Source organism: Tamandua tetradactyla, chromosome 17, assembly GCF_023851605.1.
Source record: "Tamandua tetradactyla isolate mTamTet1 chromosome 17, mTamTet1.pri, whole genome shotgun sequence".
Taxonomy (NCBI): Eukaryota; Metazoa; Chordata; class Mammalia; order Pilosa; family Myrmecophagidae; genus Tamandua; species Tamandua tetradactyla.
The window spans coordinates 82,501,814-82,516,191 of record NC_135343.1 but is presented as its reverse complement, the minus strand read 5'-3'; the positions used below and the strand labels follow the sequence as shown (position 1 = coordinate 82,516,191).

General features: G+C 44.4%; 1 long non-coding RNA gene and 1 pseudogene across 1 annotated transcript in view; both read right to left on the bottom strand.

The window, feature by feature from the left end:
• LOC143661447 (uncharacterized) overlaps positions 1-14,378 on the bottom strand; it is a 49,331-nt gene that overhangs the window by 27,839 nt on the left and 7,114 nt on the right. The window lies entirely within an intron of this gene.
• LOC143661721 (myosin-9 pseudogene) lies at positions 588-14,290 on the bottom strand (annotated as a pseudogene).

Sequence of the window (14,378 nt, the reverse complement as noted above, 5' to 3'; positions counted from 1 at the left end):
GGGAAGAGGGGGGAGGAGAGTGGAGAGGGGAGAGAGGGTCGGGGAGTTGGGAGAGAGGGTGGGGGAAGGGGAGAGAAGGTGGAGGAGAGGGGAGAGGGTAGAGTGGGTGGGGGAGAGGAGAGATGGGAGAGAGAGTGCGGGAGAGGGGAGAGAGGGTGGGGAAGAGGAGAGAAAGGGTGGGGGAAGGGGAGAGGGTGGAGGAAAGGGGCAGGGGAGAGAGGGTGGGGGAGAGGAGAGAAGGGAGAGAGGGTGGGGGAGAGGGGAGAGAGGGTGGAGGAGAAGGGAGAGGGTGGAGGAGAGGGGAGAGAGGAGAGAGGGTGGTGGAAAGGGGAGAGACCGTGGGGGAGGGGGAGAGAGGGTGGGGGAGAGAGGGTAGAGGAGAAGGGAGAGAGGGTGGGGGAGATGGGAGCGAGGGTGGGGGAGAGGGTGGAGAGGGGAGAGGGGAGAGAGTGTGGGGGAGAGGGGAGTGGGAGAGAGGGTGGGGGAGAGGGGAGAGGGGAGAGAGGGTGGGGGAGAGGGGAGAGGGGGAGAGGATGGGGGGAGGGGGACGAGGGTGGCCGAGAGGGGAGGTGTTGACTTCTGTGGGATGTCCAGATATCAGAAGTCTTTAAGGTGAAGAAAAATAGATTAATAAAAACCCTCTCGCACAGCCTCGGGGGCCTGCCCTGCTTGCAGTGCCAGCTTTTGCTTTGGGGCCTGAGCAGGAGGAGGATCCCGCCAGATCCTCTTCTCCTGGGCGGATTCTGTGAGGTGGGAGAGGCCGAGTGCAGGAATCCAAAGGCCTGCAGCCAGGCAAGGCATTCTGGGCCTCTGCGGGCCTTGATCGGGCCAGGTGGAATTGAAGGAGTGTGGTGGTCACAGCTGTCTCCGGGGAGGGCGGGGCGGGGTCGTTGCCCCTCCATCTATGGTGGCAGGAGGCGTGCGCTCACAGGCAGCTCTGGCCTCAGTCCCCCGCTTCAGCATCCATCCTCTCCTCTGGGCAGTGGGCAGCACCTCTCCGGGCCATTACGCCCTCGCGGTTCCTGGCGCTAGCGGCCTCCGTGGCGTCTTCCAGCCCATGCTGCAGTTTCGGGCGGTAGGCGCTGGCCCGCTGGCCGTCCTCCTTGGCCTCCCCCAGCTGTCGCCGGAGCTGCTTCAGGTGGGTGGATGCCTTGGGCCCTGGACCTTGAACTGCTCAGCATCCCCCTGCTGGTCCTCCACCTGCAGTGCTACGTCCCTTGGTTTCTCGGCCCTCGCAGCTGGTCGCAGGCCGCTTGGGACTCATTGGTCGCCTTGTCCAGCTGCTCCTCCAGCTGCGCAGTCTCTGCCTCCAGGACTGTGATGGAGGCCTTGGCCCTGGACTTGGCGGTGCCCTCCACCTCCTGCAACTTGACTTTGAACTCCTTGTTGTGGTGCTCCAGCTCCTGCCGCCGTCCTGCTTCTTCCAGGTGTGGCTGCGCTCCGGGTTCAGGTCGGTGCTGATCTGGTCCTTCTGCAGGTTTGCTTTCCTTATGGGTCATTCTCCAGCTCCGTGTTGCCCTGCTCCTCCTCCAGCTGGGCGATGCGGGCGTCCAGACGCGGCTTCTCCTCCAATACCAGGGCTCCTTTGCAGCTGCTGTTGGCGGCAGCTTATCCCACTCCCGCTGGCCTGGTGCTGGGCATGCTGGGCACGCTGGGCACACCTGCAGCTGCCAGTTCCGCCTGCAGCTGGATCATCTCCGCCTCCGTGCTCTTCAGCTTCTTCTCATTTTCCTTGACGTGTGCTAGAATCTCCTCCCAAGAGGCTGACCTGTGGCCCAGCTCCCACATGTCGTCCTTCATCTGGGGCTATAGCTTCCACAGCTGCTTGACGGCTTGACCCTGGTCCTTGGTGGCTGGGTCAGTATGGGCCTCCAGGTCCTTCAGGTCCATCTCCAGGTTCCTCCTAGTGGCCACTGGCATTGAACGGCTTCTTCTTATCCTCCAGCTCTGCCTCCATCTCTTGCACCTGTCTGACCAGCTGCTGCTTCTTTTCTTTGCTCAGCTCATTGGGACCCTTCAGGTCCTGCTCTAACTGGGCCTGCAGGTTCACGTCCAGTCGCAGCTTGGCATCCTTGGTGGCCTGCAGTCATCCTCCAGCTCCTCCAGCTGGGTCTTCATCTCCTCCACTTGCTGCTCCAGGGCCTGCTTGGACTTCTCCAGCTCATGGACACTCTTGCCAACATCGTCCTTAGAGCTCATGAGGTCCTCCATCTCTGTGAGGAATTACTTGTTGAGCTGCTCCAGCTCTTCCTTTTGCTCTACAGCCTCCTCCAGGGCCCAGGCCAGTGACAGTAGTTTGGTCTTTTTCTCTCGGGCCTCTACTTTGGCCTGGTCCCGCTCCTCAGCATATTTGGCTGAGATGGTCTTCTCCTCTGCCAGGAGCTGGTCAAACTTCTTCTGCCTCTTCTCCAGCTTGGAGATGTTTTGCTGTTGGTGCTACAGGTTGAAGAGCAGATCATCCAGCTCCTGTTGCAACTGCATCCTGGTCTTTTCCAACTTGCCACAGGCAGCCACCTTCTCCTCATAGTACTGGCTCAGGCCCTCCAGGTCCTTCTGGAGCTTCCTCTTGGATTCCTCTGTAATCTCCAGGCACCCCATACCATCATCCATCTTCTTCATGTTGATCACCTGGGCATGGAGTGCAGCAATATGCTTCTCAAGGTTCCCCTTGGCCTCCTCCTCCAGCTGCTCTTTGAAGGGGTTCTCATCCTCCATTGGCTTCAGCTTTGTACTCAGGCTTAGCTTCTGCTGATTCTACTCCTGCAGGAGCTCCTGGGTGCCCTGCAGCTGGGACTCCAAAGAGGAGAAGACCTTGGAACTTGCTGAACTGGTTGAGACCTGTGACACTGTCCAGATCATTCTGCAGTTTGGTTAACCTTGTCGGCCAGCTCCGTGTACGTTCTCACCCTTCACTGAACTTGGCCTGCAGCTTCTACCACTGGGCCTCTGCTTTCTTCCACCTGTGCTCCGAGTCACCTTTGCTCTGCAGTAGGACCTTCACTTCCCTGGCCAGTTCTCACATCTCATCCTCCAGGACCTGCTTTGCCTTCTCCAGGTTGGCTTTCACCTGCTTCATCTGCTCCAACTGCTCGGCCAGCTCCTCCATGACCTGGGAGTGCTTGTGTCTCATCTCCTGGATCTGGGCTTCAAAGGTCTTGGCCTTGTGCTCCAGGGTCTTCTTCAGGATGTTTACTTCCTGTTCTCCTTTGAACCTGAGCTCCTGCTGGGCAGCTGTGGAATCCAGCATGTCCTCCAATTCTGTTTTCAGAGCCTCTAGCTCTTCCCTGAAATCCCGTTTCTGCTTCTCAGCTTTAGTCCTCAAGGCACCCTCAGTCTCCATGTTTTCCTAGAGTTCAGAAATCTGAGATTACAGCTCCCAAATCTTCTTTAGGGCCATGTTCTTCTCAGTGGCTTCTTCCACTCTGTCCAGGGCAGCCTGGAGCTCCTCCTCCTTCTTGTCCAGTTGCATCTTAACTTCGGCGATCTGAGCCTGCAGGTTAACGATCTGGTTGTTGAAGTCCGTGGGTCTCCCTCCAGCTTCTGGCAGGTCTTCTCCAGCTCCTGGCGCTGCTTCTCCTCCCTTTGGAGGCACTCTTCCAGGTCAGTGATCATGGCCTCATGTTTGTTCTTGAGCTTGGCAAGGCTCTTGGACTTCTCCTCTTCCATGAGGTTGGTGGTGGCTTTTCTGTCTTCCATCAGTTTCTTCTCCTTGGCGAGTTTGCAGTTCTGGTCCTCCATAATGATTTGGTCTTCCTCCAGCTTCTTCAACTTCACCTCGGTGGTGACCTTCTTGAGCTGCAGCTTCTGGTGGGCACTCTCCTCATCCAATTCCTGGATGTTCTGCTGCATTTTCTTCTCTGTCTGCAGGTACTGGCAGCGCTCCTCCTCCTCCTCCACTCTGGCCTTGATGTCATGGCAGATATCCTCCAGCTTCTGCTTTTTGGCAGTCAACTGGGCCTTTAGCTCCTGAGCCTCAGCATACAGTTCTTTTTCTGCCTGGAGCTGCTCCTGCAGCTGCAACTTCTCTGCCATGAGCTGGGACTGGAGCGTCTCCATCTCAATGAGTCTGTTCTCCACATCTCTCGGACCTTCACCAGTTCCTCTTCCTTGGCCATCATCTCCTTGTCCTGTCAGCTTACTTGCAGCAGCAGCAGCTTGACCTTGGTGAATAGCCGCCACCACTGCCAGCTCTGCAGCTTTGAGATAGGTGGTGCAGTTCCTCTGAAGGACTTTCATGGCTGTCAGCTGATTTTGCTACTTGGCAATGGCCTTTCTGGCCAGGTAGCCCCTGCAGCAGGCCTGGAATCCTATGATGATATCTGTGATCTCCAGGTCCCATTACTCCTCCAGGTGAGCCAGCATACCAGCCCAGAAGAAGACTTTGCTCTGGCCGATAAGTACAGTTTCCTGTCCAGCTCCAAGGTCTTGATCATGAACACACACGCCTGCTTCCCGTCCATGAAGCCCTTTGGAATGGAATTGGGTATCAAGATCTCATATCTATGCCAGAACTCCTGGTAAACCACCCTGATGGAAAAGCCATGGCGGTAGATCTGGATGCCCTCTGAGCACCCTGTTGGAGTGGAGTTAGTCCAACACCAGGTTGGGGTCCAGTTTGCTGGCCTCCTTCTTGTGGTTGGGAATGATGCAGTGGATGAAGTTAGAGTTGGTATTCCTTGATGTGGCCATCAGCTTGGCCAGCTTCTCCTTGTAGAGCTGCCCCACAGTGCAGAACATGCTCTTCTGGGACTTGAAATCTCTGGGCAGTGCTGTCTCTGACATGCCGGCCACCTGCTCCAGTCCCATGATGCAGTCCACATCTTTCCACAGCTCAGACATGAACTTGTCAGAGGACTGGTGGAGCAGCGTAGCAATGTTGTTATTCAAGGGGTTCATGTCTTCATCAACCACTTGTTGGTCTTGTAGTCCACCTTGCCAGCATAGTGGATGATGCAGAAATCTGCTTTGTCTTTCAGCTGCTTGGGCTTCCAGAGCTTGGGGTGAGTGCCCTGCTCCTGCACCACCTTCTCCATGTAGCTCTTGTTGGTGGCTTTGAGGAACTAGCACTCCTCATCCAGTAGGGCCAGGATGCCTGGGGGTGGGGGGTGGGGCTGCTGGCTTCTCAATGAGGTTGATGCAGGGCTGCAGGTCGAGGCCAAAGTTGATGAAATTCCACTCGATACCCTTGTACTGGTAGTCCTCCTGCTCCAGGATGAACATGGTATGGTTGAAGAGCTGCTGCAGCTTCTCCTTGGTATAGTTGATGCACAGCTGCTTAAAGGAGTTGAGGTGAAAGATCTCAAAGCTGACAATGTCCAGGATTCTGATGAACGAGGCACCCTGCCACTTGGTCTTGTCCAGGGCCTTACTGATGTGCAGAACCAGCCAGCAGAACATTTGCTCATAGGTGACCTTTGCAAGGCTTCAATGGCAAAATCAGCCGCCCTTTAGTCTGTACCTTCTGGATATAATCTAGGCCCACCTTGATGCACAGGGTGAGAATTCCTTTGGTGAAATCAGTCACATTGATACCTAAGAGGTGGGACACTTTCTGGTCAGCTGTGCTGTTGGACATGGACGCCTGGTCAGTGTTGCACTCCTTCTTCCCTCTTTCTCTCTGTCTCTCCGTCTCTCCCTCCCTTCCTTCCTTTCTTCTCTCCTTCTCTCTCTCTTTTCTCTTTCTTTCATTCTTTTTTTTATTAATTAAAAAAAATTAACCTGATTTCCCCCTCAGCTTGTTCATTGCTAGTGTATAGAAATGCTACAGATTTTTGAAGGTTGATCTTGTTACCTGCTACTTTGCTGTACTCATTTATTAGCTATAGTAGTTGTGGATTTTTCCAGATTTTCGACATATAGTATCATATCGTCTGCAAACAGTGATAGTTTTACTTCTTCCTTTCCAATTTTGATGCCTTGTATTTCTTTTTCTTGTCTAATTGCTCTGGCTAGAACCTCCAACATGATGTTGAATAATAGTGGTGATAATGTACATCCTTGTCTTGTTCCTGATCTTAGGGGGAAATTTTTCAATTTTTCCCCATTGAGGATGATATTAGCTATGGGTTTTTCATATATTCCCTCTATCATTTTAAGGAAGCTCCCTTGTATTCCTATCCTTTGAAGTGTTTTCAGCAGGAAAGGATGCTGAATCTTGTCAAATGCCTTCTCTGCATCAATTGAGATGATCATGTGATTTTTCTGCTTTGATTTGTTGATATGGTGTATTACATTAATTGATTTTCTTATGTTGAACCATCCTTGCATACCTGGGATGAATCCTACTTGGTCATGATGTATAATTCTTTTAATGTGTTGCTGGATTCAATTTGCTAGAATTTTGTTGAGGATTTTTGCATCTATATTCATAAGAGAGGTTGGTCTGCAGTTTTTTTTTTTTTTAATATCTTTGCCTGGTTTTGGTATGAGGGTGATGTTGGCTTCATAGAATGAATTAGGTAGCTTTCCCTCCACTTTGATTTTTTTGAAGAGTTTGAGCAGAGTTGGTACTAAATCTTTCTGGAATGTTTGGTAGAATTCACATGTGAAGCCATCTGGTCTTGGACTTTTCTTTTTAGGAAGCTTTTGAATGACTAATTCAATTTCTTTACTTGTGATTGGTTTGTTGAGGTCATCTATGTCTTCTTGAGTCAAAGTTGGTTGTTCATGTCTTTCCAGGAACCCGTCCATTTCATCTAAATTGTTGTATGTATTAGCGTAAAGTTGTTCATAGTATCCTGTTATTACCTCCTTTATTTCTGTGAGGTCAGTAGTTATGTCTCCTCTTCCATTTCTGATCTTATTTATTTGCATCCTCTCTCTTCTTCTTTTTGTCAATCTTGATAATGGCCCATCAATCTTATTGATTTTCTCATAGAACCAACTTCTGGTCTGATTGATTTTCTCTATTGTTTTCATGTTTTCAATTTCATTTATTTCTGCTCTGATCTTGTTATTTCTTTCCTTTTGCTTGCTTTGGGATTAATTTGCTGTTCTTTCTCCAGTTCTTCCAAGTGAACAGTTAATTCCTGCATTTTTGCCTTTTCTTCTTTTCTGATAAAGGCATTTAGGGCAATAAATTTTCCTCTTAGCACTGCCTTTGCTGCATCCCATAAGTTTTGATATGTTGTGTTTTCATTTTCATTTGCCTCGAGGTATTTACTAATTTCTCTTGCAATTTCTTCTTTGACCCACTCGTTGTTTAAGAATGTGTTGTTGAGCCTCCACGTATTTGTGAATTTTCTGGCATTCTGCCTATTATTGATTTCCAACTTCATTCCTTTATGATCCGAGAAAGTGTTGTGTATGATTTCAATCTTTTTAAATTTGTTAAGACTTGCTTTGTGACCCAGCATATGCTCTATCTTTGAGAATGATCCATGTGTGCTGTCCATTTTTGAGTATTTGTATCTAGTCCTGTTGCACAGTCTGTATCCCTTCAACTCCAATTACCCATTGTCTTACCCTGTTTCTAACTCCTGCTGGACTCTGTTACCAATGACATATTTCAAGTTTATTCTCGAATGTCCGTTCACATCAGTGGGACCATACAGTATTTGTCTTTAGTTTTTGGCTGGACTCACTCAGCATAATATTCTCTAGGTCCATCCATGTTATTACATGCTTCATAAGTTTATCTTGTCTTAAAGCTGCATAATATTCCATCGTATGTATATACCACAGTTTGTTTAGCCATTCTTCTGTTGATGGACATTTTGGCTGTTTCCATCTCTTTGCAATTGTAAATAATGCTGCTATAAACATTGGTGTGCAAATGTCCGTTTGTGTCTTTGCCCTTAAGTCCTTTGAGTAGATACCTAGCAATGGTATTGCTGGGTCGTATGGCAATTCTATATTCAGCTTTTTGAGGAACCGCCAAACTGCCTTCCACAGTGGTTGCACCATTTGACATTCCCACCAACAGTGGATAAGTGTGCCTCTTTCTCCGCCTCCTCTCCAGCACTTGTCATTTTCTGTTTTGTTGATAATGGCCATTCTGGTGGGTGTGAGATGATATCTCATTGTGGTTTTGATTTGCATTTCTCTAATGGCCAGGGACATTGAGCATCTCTTCATGTGCCTCTTGGCCATCCGTATTTCCTCTTCTAGTAGGTGTCTGTTCAAGTCTTTTTCCCATTTTGTAATTGGGTTGGCTGTCTTTTTGTTGTTGAGTTGAACAAGCTCTTTATAAATTCTGGATACTAGACCTTTATCTGCTATGTCATTTCCAAATATTATCTCCCATTGTGTAGGCTGTCTTTCTACTTTCTTGATGAAGTTCTTTGATGCACAAAAGTGTTTAATTTTGAGGAGCTCCCATTTATTTATTTATTTCTTCAGTGCTCTTGCTTTAGGTTTAAGGTCCATAAAACCGCCTCCAGTTGTAAGATTCATAAGATATCTCCCTACATTTTCCTCTAACTGTTTTATGGTCTTAGACCTAATGTTTAGATCTTTGATCCATTTTGAGTTAACTTTTGTATAAGGTGTGAGATACAGGTCTTCTTTCATTCTTTTACATATGGATATCCAGTTCTCTAGGCACCATTTTTGAAGAGACTGTTCTGTCCCAGGTGAGTTGGCTTGACTGCCTTATCAAAGATCAAATGTCCATAGATGAGAGGGTCTATATCTGAGCACTCTATTCGATTCCATTGGTCGATATATCTATCTTTATGCCAATACCATGCTGTTTTGACCACTGTGGCTTCATAATATGCCTTAAAGTCCGGCATCGCGAGACCGCCAGCTTCGTTTTTTTTCCTCAAGATGTTTTTAGCAATTCGGGGCAACCTGCCCTTCCAGATAAATTTGCTTATTGGTTTTTCTAATTCTGAAAAATAAGTTGTTGGGATTTTGATTGGTATTGCATTGAATCTGTAGATGGGTTTAGGTACGATTGACATCTTAATTATATTTAGTCCTCCAATCCATGAACACGGTATGCCTTTCCATCTATTTAGGTCTTCTGTGATTTCTTTTAACAGTTTTTTGTAGTTTTCTTTATATAGGTTTTTTGTCTCTTTGGTTAAATTTATTCCTAGGTATTTTATTCTTTTAGTTGCGATTATAAATGGGATTCGTTTCTTGATTTCCCCCTCAGCTTGTTCATTACTAGTGTATAGAAAAGCTACATATTTTTGAATGTTGATCTTGTAGCCTGCTACTTTGCTGTACTCATTTATTTCCTCTAGTAATTTTGTTGTGGATTTTTCTGTGTTTTCTACGTATAGTATCATATCGTCTGCAAACAGTGATAGTTTTACTTCTTCCTTTCCAATTTTGATGCCTTGTATTTCTTTTTCTTGTCTAATTGCTTTGGCTAGAACTTCCAACACAATGTTGAATAATAGTGGTGATAGTGGACATCCTTGTCTTATTCCTGATCTTAGGGGGAAAGTTTTCAATTTTTCCCCATTGAGGATGATATTAGCTGTGGGTTTTTCATATATTCCCTCTATCATTTTAAGGAAGTTCCCTTGTATTCCTATCTTTTGAAGTGTTTTCAACAGGAAAGGATGTTGCATCTTGTCAAATGCCTTCTCTGCCTCAATTGAGATGATCATGTGATTTTTCTGCTTTGATTTGTTGATGTGGTGTATTACATTAATTGATTTTCTTATGTTGAACCATCCTTGCATACCTGGGATGAATCCTACTTGGTCATGATGTATAATTCTTTTTTTTTTTTTTTTATTAATTAAAAAAAGAATTAACAAAACAATTAGAAATCATTCCAATCTACATGTACAATCAGTAATTCTTAATAACATCACATAGTTGCATATTCATCATTTCTTAGTACATTTGCATCGATTTAGAAAAAGAAATAAAAAGACAACAGAATAAGAATTAAAACAATAATAGAAAGAAAAAAAACAAAAAAAAAACAAAAACAAAAAACCTATACCTCACATGCAGCTTCATTCAGTGTTTTAACATAATTGCATTACAATTGGGTAGTATTGTGCTGTCCATTTCTGAGTTTTTATATCCAGTCCCGTTGTACAGTCTGTATCCCTTCATCTCCAATTATCCCTTCTCTTTTTTTTTTTTTTTTTTAATTAATGGAAAAAAGAAATTAACCCAACATTTAGAGATCATACCATTCTACACATGCAATCATTAATTCTTAACATCATCACATAGATGCATGATCATCATTTCTTAGTACATTTGCATTGGTTTAGAAGAACTAGCAACATAACCGAAAAAGATATAGAATGTTAATATAGAGAAAAAAAAAAAGTAATAATAGTAAAATCAAAACAAAACAAAACAAAACAAAACAAAAACTATAGCTCAGATGCAGCTTCATTCAGTGTTTTAACATGATTACTTTACAATTAGGTATTATTGTGCTGTCCATTTTTGAGTTTTTGTATCTAGACCTGTTGCATAGTCTGTATCCCTTCAGCTTCAATTACCCATTGTCTTACCCTGTTTCTAACTCCTGCTGAACTCTGTTACCAATGACATATTTCAAGTTTATTCTCGAATGTCCGTTCACATCAGTGGGACCATACAGTATTTGTCCTTTAGTTTTTGGCTGGATTCACTCAGCATAATATTCTCTAGGTCCATCCATGTTATTACATGGTTCATAAGTTTATCTTGTCTTAAAGCTGCATAATATTCCATCGTATGTATATACCACAGTTTGTTTAGCCACTCTTCTGTTGATGGAGATTTTGGCTGTTTCCATCTCTTTGCAATTGTAAATAATGCTGCTATAAACATTGGTGTGCAAATGTCCGTTTGTGTCTTTGCCCTTAAGTCCTTTGAGTAGATACCTAGCAATGGTATTGCTGGGTCGTATGGCAATTCTATATTCAGCTTTTTGAGGAACCGCCAAACTGCCTTCCACAGTGGTTGCACCTTTGACATTCCACCAACAGTGGATAGTGTGCCTCTTTCTCCATCCTCCAGCACTTGTCATTTTTTGTTTTGTTGATAATGGCCATTCTGGTGGGTGTGAGATGATATCTCATTGTGGTTTTGATTTGCATTTCTCTAATGGCCAGGGACATTGAGCATCTCTTCATGTGCCTCTTGGCCATCCGTATTTCCTCTTCTGAGAGGTGTCTGTTCAAGTCTTTTTCCCATTTTGTAATTGGGTTGGCTGTCTTTTTGTTGTTGAGATGAACAATCTCTTTATAAATTCTGGATACTAGACCTTTATCTGATATATCATTTCCAAATATTGTCTCCCATTGTGAAGGCTGTCTTTCTACTTTCTTGATGAAGTTCTTTGATGCACAAAAGTGTTTAATTTTGAGGAGTTCCCATTTATTTATTTCCTTCTTCAGTGCTCTTGCTTTAGGTTTAAGGTCCATATAACCACCTCCAGTTGTAAGATCCATAAGATATCTCCCAACATTTTCCTCTAACTGTTTTATGGTCTTAGACCTAATGTTTAGATCTTTGATCCATTTTGAGTTAACTTTTGTATAGGGTGTGAGAGATGGGTCTTCTTTCATTCTTTTGCATATGGATATCCAGTTCTCTAGGCACCATTTATTGAAGAGACTGCTCTGTCCCAGGTGAGTTGGCTTGACTGCCTTATCAAAGATCAAATGTCCATAGATGAGAGGGTCTATATCTGAGCACTCTATTCGATTCCATTGGTCGATATATCTATCTTTATGCCAATACCATGCTGTTTTGACCACTGTGGCTTCATAATATGCCTTAAAGTCAGGCAGCGCGAGACCTCCAGCTTCGTTTTTTTCCCTCAAGATGTTTTTAGCAATTTGGGGCACCCTGCCCTTCCAGATATATTTGCTTATTGGTTTTTCTATTTCTGAAAAATAAGTTGTTGGGATTTTGATTGGTATTGCATTGAATCTTTAAATCAATTTAGGTAGGATTGACATCTTAACTATATTTAGTCTTCCAATCCATGAACACGGTATGCCCTTCCATCTATTTAGGTCTTCTGTGATTTCTTTTAGCAGTTTTTTGTAGTTTTCTTTATATAGGTTTTTTGTCTCTTTAGTTAAATTTATTCCTAGGTATTTTATTCTTTTAGTTGTAATTGTAAATGGGATTCGTTTCTTGATTTCCCCCTCAGCTTGTTCATTACTAGTGTATAGAAATGCTACAGATTTTTGAATGTTGATCTTGTAACCTGCTACTTTGCTGTACTCATTTTATTAGCTGTAGTTTTTGTTGTGGATTTTTCTGGGTTTTCGATATAGTATCATATCGTCTGCAAACAGTGATAGTTTTACTTCTTCCTTTCCAATTTTGATGCCTTGTATTTCTTTTTCTTGTCTAATTGCTTTGGCTAGAACTTCCAACACAATGTTGAATAATAGTGGTGATAGTGGACATCTTGTCTTGTTCCTGATCTTAGGGGGAAAGTTTTCAATTTTTCCCCATTGAGGATGATATTAGCTGTGGGTTTTTCATATATTCCCTCTATCATTTTAAGGAAGTTCCCTTGTATTCCTATCTTTTGAAGTGTTTTCAAAAGGAAAGGATGTTGAATCTTGTCAAATGCCTTCTCTGCATCAATTGAGATGATCATGTGATTTTTCTGCTTTGATTTGTTGATATGGTGTATTACATTAATTGATTTTCTTATGTTGAACCATCCTTGCATACCTGGGATGAATCCTACTTGGTCATGATGTATAATTCTTTTAATGTGTTGTTGGATACGATTTGCTAGAATTTTATTGAGGATTTTTGCATCTATTCATTAGAGAGATTGGTCTGTAGTTTTCTTTTTTTGTAATATCTTTGCCTGGTTTTGGTATGAGGGTGATATTGGCTTCATAGAATGAATTAGGTAGTTTTCCCTCCACTTCAAAATTTTTGAAGAGTTTGAGGAGAGTTGGTACTAATTCTTTCTGGAATGTTTGATAGAATTCACATGTGAAGCCGTCTGGTCCTGGACTTTTCTTTTTAGGGAGCTTTTGAATGACTAATTCAATCTCTTTACTTGTGATTGATTTGTTGAGGTCATCTATTTCTTCTTGAGTCAAAGTTGGTTGTTCATGTCTTTCCAGGAACCCGTCCATTTCATCTAAATTGTTGTATTTATTAGCGTAAAGTTGTTCATAGTATCCTGTTATTACCTCCTTTATTTCTGTGAGGTCAATAGTCATGTCTCCTCTTCCATTTCTGATCTTATTTATTTGCATCCTCTCTCTTCTTCTTTTTGTCAGTCTTGCTAAGGGCCCATCAATCTTATTGATTTTCTCATAGAACCAAATTCTGGTCTTATTGATTTTCTCTATTGTTTTCATGTTTTCAATTTCATTTATTTCTGCTCTAATCTTTGTTATTTCTTTCCTTTTGCTTGCTTTAGGATTAGTTTGCTGTTCTTTCTCCATTCTTCCAAGTGGACAGTTAATTCCTGCATTTTTGCCTTTTCTTCTTTACTGATAAAGGCATTTAGGGCAATAAATTTCCCTCTTAGCACTGCCTTTGCTGCATCCCATAAGTTTTGATATGTTGTGTTTTCATTTTCATTCACCTCTAGGTATTTACTAATTTCTCTTGCAATTTCTTCTTTGACCCACTTGTTGTTTAAAGTGTGTTGTTGAGCCTCCATGTATTTGTGATTTTTCTGGCACTCTGCCTATTATTGATTTCCAACTTCATTCCTTTATGATCCAGAAAGTGTTGTGTATGATTTCAATCTTTTTAAATTTGTTAAGACTTGCTTTGTGACCCAGGATATGGTCTATCTTTGAGAATGATCCATGAGCTGTAGGTTGGTTTTAATGGCTTCAAATTGTGAAGTCCTGGGATCTGAATTCCTTGAGAGAAGGATTCCACCTGAGTTGTGTTTCACCCTCCCGCGGGAAGGTTCAGGTGGTAGAGAGCCTTAAAAGTAGCCTGTTTCTGTGTTCAGGGCAGTTGTAACCTATGTAATTCCTGTGCTGAGCCCAGAGGCAACGAAGCCTCCATAGAAACACCACAGAAGGCTCTGTTTCGCCCCCTTTCCTCTTTTTCAGTTAGCCCAATCGGCAACTTCTGCTTTGATCAGTTTCACCTGAGCTGAGGGCCTATTTTTAGTAGTCAGAAGTTTCTCCTTAATGCCACTATTGGTGTTAGGTTGGGCTCAGTCTCTACTACTGTTGGAGGCTCTTTTCTTTCCCTCCAGGAAGTCGCCCGTGGAGGAGGGTTGCCAGCCACTGCGGCTTGGGGAACCACTGTTCCGATGTTCCCAGCTGGCCCGGGAAGCCGCGTGTGTGGAAGGGGCTGTGGTCACCAGCCACCGCGCCTTGGGGGACTGCTGTTCTGAGGCTACCAGCCAGCCTGGGAAGCCGTGCATGGGGGAGGGTCGCAGGCTGCCATGGCTTGGGGAACCACCGATCCAAAGTGCCCAGCCAGCCCGGGAAGCTGCATGTGGGACGGCCACC